Below are 5,657 nucleotides of genomic sequence, written 5' to 3' on the forward strand. Positions count from 1 at the left end.
GGGACCCCACCCACGGGAAGGCGCGCGACGCCCCGCCCGCGCGGGAGACGCCCGGCCCCGCCCCCGGGCGGGACACCGCCCAGGAGGCGGAGCCCAGGCCGCCTGGGGCCGGCGCGCATGCGCAGGCGTCCCGCCGCGTCTTCTGCGCGCGAGGGGCCGCTGTCAAACTGGGCTGGGGTTGGGAGCGGACCCTCAGAGAGGTCCAAAAGGGGCCCGAGAGGAAATGAGTGGAATCTCAGTGCGTAAGGGGCGCCACAGATGGGCCGAGCTCAAACTGCAGCACCCCTGCGCCAACCAAATGCTCATTTCCGTGACACCGTTTGGCCCCAGGACTGGAGTAACCGTGGACCCGTGTCCCCTAAAAGCAGTGCCTATTGGTCTGGAACTGACTGGCAGGCTTCTCAAAACAACTCTGCGTAGTTTCCCCAAAAGTAACCGGTTCCCCAAGGCCCTAGATTACACTTTTAGTCCATTCTGTGTAGGTAGTGCTTTAAAAATCGCAGACGTCATTATATATCATCGCTTTTCCTGAATCACGAGGTTGACGACCTGCTAAGCAGGACCTTGATGCTTACGCTCTCTTCTCTGGACAACCAAGTTTAGAGGTGAATCCCATTCTCTGGTTTGCCTCTCTGCAGCGTCCGTAATTGCAGCTTTATAAAAATGGGACCCCAGGAGAAGAGCTTCTTAGAGCAAGGAAACCATGATGCCCCAAATTTAAAACCTTCTTAGATGTTGATTTAAGACTATCATTGCTAGTGACAGAACCCAACGCAAACCAGCTTCTGCAGAATGTGAATTATTGGATTACATAACCAAAAAGTCTAGGAACAGTGGTCAGTATTATTTGGAAGGATGGGCCTCATCCTTCTTATGAGACTCTGTTCTTTCTCTGGTGTTATCACCTTTTCCTTTCAGTAGATAGGTTCAAGATTTCTATTTCAAATTCTAGAGAGAATGGATCTGATTGGCTAAGATAATCACCATTGTCCCTATTGGACAGAGCTTCCCCTTTCTTGCCACTTCATAGGTTGTCAGGTAGCCTATGGATTAACAGCCATGGGGTCAGGTGATCATTCTTCTCCAATCAGGGATCACCACTTAGAGCACCAAATGGACCAGTTAGGAAGACAATCGCAGTTACTGATCCTTCTGAGACACCAGTGACTCGTTTGAGAGATGCCATTGATTTTGCAAATATTCCACTTTGAACATAATGTCAGAGTGTCTCCCATTGACAGCAGCTGCCAGAAAGCTGGGTTGAAGCTGTTTCTGTGTGGTGGGGAGGACCAACGCGATGACCTTAACTTTTTGTTCTAAGCCTTTTCGTGCTATATAATTTTTAATCCCGTGCATGTAGTACTTGGGGGGAGGGGGTAGAAAACATTACTGTTAGCTTAGCTTGAGTTTATAGTCAGCAATCCTTTCACTCACAGGTACTGTGTTGGAATGTGGAATGGGGACGTGATAGCTGGAGCTAGAGCAGTCACCTTGGACTGTGAGGTGACCATGGGAATGGAGGCCATACCTGGCAGTACAGCAAAATAGAAGGAGCCTGAGCCCTGATACCACGGAGCACTATGACACCTCTGGATGCCCACCTCTGGGCTTTTACAGGAGGAGGAAATAAACTCCTTGGTTCACCACTGTTGTTTTGTGTTTTCCATCACTCATACCCTTTAGGCCTCAAACTCCACTTCTGGAGTGCCCCCCTTGTATCCCTAAGACCGGATAAGTGCCCACCCCCTGTATATTCCTCAAACACCCCATATATTTTCTTTTCTTAGCCTTCGCTACAACCATTCACTTCCCCTGGATAGTAACTTCTGTAAGAACAGAGACTGTTTCATATATCGTTTCACACAGAAACTTCTAAAACACTGACAATAGTAACTTGTAAATGTGACAGACACAATGATTCCACTGAGGGTGTTGAGGGGAAATGGCAAACCGCTATGTACTCTCTGCATCAAACAGGTCATTGCCATGATCACCGTGACTGGGGGAGGGGAGCAGCTGGCCCCTCTGAATAACCATAGAGAATTAAGGGCAAAAGAGGGAGGGTGAGAAAGTGGCGGGAAATTCGAGTCATCTGAGGCAGGTGACATTGGAAAAGTGTGCTCTTTCGGCCTTGTTTCCTTCTGTTTTCCACTTCCGGCTCTTTTCAGCTTCCCCCAGGCTCTAGCCCGATCCGCCTTGGTCCTCGTCTCCTATCACTTGGGTTGAGATTGCCATACACCAGGCCTCTATTACACCCAATTTTATTCATATTCCGAGTGGCTCCGATACATAGAGAGACAGACAGACAGATGGAGAGGCATTCATTCATTCCATATGTTCAGTGAATACCTGTGCTGCTAAGACTCGTGGGTACAAAAATGAACAGATACCATCGCTAACCTCAGGAAAGTCACATTCTTGGTTGGGATTTGAGAGAAAACAGGAGAGCTTCCTATTCCAAGATATCCCAAGATATCTCAGTCTTTCAGATAAACGTGATCAGGAACAAAATCTACTAAAGTAGAAACATTCATTGTGCTTCCTTTCTACCCCTTTACATAAATATTTGTTTGTTTAGCTCCTCGGTACTGGATCTTGTGATTCCAATTCACTAGATGGAGAAGCAATGTAAACAGAGGAAGGTTAGACAGAGATGAGATATTTGAGAAGCTGAGATAGTGAGAAAGATTTGGGAACTGGATTTGAAAAGCAGGTTGTAAAGGAAGTTTAGCCATCAGGTGTGTGTAATCCTCAATTTGCTCTTCAGGAGATCTTCAGTGGAGACTTTGTGTTTTGTTTTTTTGCTTTTTTTGTTTTGTTTTGTTTTCCCTGGAGTTGAAAGTCAGGTCTGGCCAATTTTTCACTCTCACTGCTTCTTTCTGGCTCCCACACCGTGTGCAGCAGTTCAGCCAGAGGGTATTCTGCCTCTGAGGCAGGGGCTAGTAGCTACCTACAAACTTATCCCTTCTCTGGTTTTTCTTGAAGATGGAGTATATTTTATTATTTAGCAATGTGAGCCCGGTAGCTAAAAGATTGCATTTCCCAACTTCCTTTGCTACTAGTTATGACAGGGAAACTCTGTGATATAAATAGAAGTATGGAGAGGGATTTCTTGGAAAGCTGCTTTAGAGGAGCTGATCTAACCCACCTTAACAGCTGTCTAGATTCCAAATGTGATGGCTGTAACTCCTGCAGTTGTATTGGACCATAAGGTGATCTTACAAATGGGAGCCATTCAAGCTCTGGATGGCTACCTCCGGATTTGTTTTAAGTGAGACAAAAATAAAAAATAAAAAATAAAGTTTTATCTTGTTTAAGTTATGTTACTTTTAGGCTTCTTGTAATGTGCGCCCAAACTTAAACTTGATACTACTATGCGGTTAATATGATACAGGTTTATTATTATTATTCTGTTGGATTTAGTAAATAAATTTATATTTTATGAATTTCTTGCTTTCATTATTTCTTTAAATTTATGCATAACCCACACATATACATATTCTGGTATAAATGCAAAATTGTGATAATAAACATGCTCTCTTATAGTTTTTAATTTTTTTTTGTTTGGTTTCCCCACTTATTAACAGCCTAGCGTATGTCTTCTCATATAATGTCACCTACATTTGTATCTACCGCAATGTGGAAAGGATTAAAGGATAAAGTGTAGGTGTCTGAACAAAGAGTGGTGGTCGTTGCTGCTTGTCGGAAATATCCTATAGTAGGATCACACTTCTCCTCCTCCTTTGTCTTCTCCCGTCCAGTTTGCCATGACCGTGAAATTTCCTTTGGCACTTAGCATGTGAGCGGAGGCGATGTGTGTCACTCACGCGTAGAAATCTTTGAGAACCAGAGTCTAACTTGCCACACTTTCCCTTCCCCTGCATCAAGAGGGAGCATCGGTCAGCTGTTCTCCCGCAGTGACTGCGGTGAGCAGGGCTCCCTGCCAACCTCTGTTGGATGGGAGTGAGAAATAAACCTTAATTGTGTTGAACTACGGAGATTCGGGGCTTGTGTGATTCATAGTGTGACTCAGTATATCTTCACGGAAACAGGAAGGTATAACAGAGACTACTAATTGTCTCCTTCCTTTAGCAGTCAAACCCCTACATCCAGGACCATCCAGCTAAAGAATATATTTCCCAGCCTCTCTTTCACCTAAAAGTGTTCTTAGGGTTTCCTTATAGCCAATGAGATATGAATGGAAGGCTTATTTACAACTTCTGGTTATGCCCTTCAAGGAAAGGGGCATATATTTGCTTCGCTTTCCCTATTTCCTGCTAGCTGGGATGCAGATGTAATGACAGTCACTAGAGCAGCCACATAAGACCAAAAGATAAATACCCCATGTTGAAGATGGGTCCCCATCACTGTGGGGCCACCTGGACTATTACATAAGAGAGAGAAAGGAAACTGTATTCTACTTAAATCTCCGTTATTTAGGCTTTGGTTGCAGCGTTTGGGCCTGGAACCTAATACCTACCTGGAATCTGTGTGTTAGCCTTGTCTCGATGATTAGAGAGTTGTGGATGGAGATGATATCTACTTCCATGGGCTTATGAATGGGTCAGGCGAGATCCCTGCCCTTTGGAACATGTGGTCCAGCAGGGGTTTCAGAAAAGCAAGGCAGGGCATAGCCACATGACAAGGAAACTTCGAGGTGCTCTAGGAACACACGAGAGGGGACCCTAAACAAGTTGGATGCTAAAGAAGGGAATGATCTTAGCTCAGGTTTCCCAGAGGAGCCATGAGAGGAGGTTTCATACACAAGTGATCTATTTCAAAGTTGCTCTCGGAGGAAGTGAGGGACCAGGAGAAGGAAGACAGGGAAGGGATGGGGTCCAGCATGGCTGTGATTTCACTCACGTCCTGTGGGGGGGAAGCTCCCGCCTGCTCCCGCAGAGAACTCTAGAACATAAATCGAACCTTAAAAGTGCCAAACCCCAAGGTGGGGAGCTGAGATCTCACACTCCCACACCACCTCTCAGCCACTGGCTAGAGGCCACCCAGGTGCCTATGAGCTACTGTATTAGATCTGCCAAAGTCACAGGTGCCACAAGAAGCAAAAGCACACGAAAGCCGGGAAGTGCGACCTCAGATAACTCGGAGGTGGTCCACACCCCTCTGCTCTTTCCAAGGTCGCATCAGAAATTGTGCCACGGCGGCTCTGAGAGGAGCCCGTTGTGACCTCTAGAGGCGAAGACACCCTAAATGTAGGGGGAAACCCATTTCTAAGGAACCAGGGAGGAGCCACCAGCTGGAGCAGGAGTGCTGCTCATAGCATTTACATCTACGCGCCCACACCTGAAAGTCTTTTAAGAGCAAGAGGCAGGAAGTAGTGTGACTATTGATAAAGTGCTCAGTCAATAGACAGGCCAGGATCGGTCTCTGGTTTGGGCCTTTGGTGTCTCACTGGAGCCCCTCACTCTCTTATCCTCATTGACTATGATGAGGCCCCAGGGGTCAAACAAACCTCCTCAACCCCTAGGGCCAGCTGGGTGTCAGAGTGAAAGGACAGCCACTCTCCGCAAAGCAGCCTTTGGACCAGCTGGAGGTCATACAGCCTCCGTTTGCTCCTGCTCAGGCCTGGAGGCCCACAGAGCAGCCTGTTCATCCCACAGCTGGACAGCCCCGCAACGCAAAGGTCACATAGCTAGTGG

Source organism: Rousettus aegyptiacus, unplaced genomic scaffold (assembly GCF_014176215.1).
Source record: "Rousettus aegyptiacus isolate mRouAeg1 unplaced genomic scaffold, mRouAeg1.p scaffold_m13_p_5, whole genome shotgun sequence".
Lineage (NCBI taxonomy): Eukaryota > Metazoa > Chordata > Mammalia > Chiroptera > Pteropodidae > Rousettus > Rousettus aegyptiacus.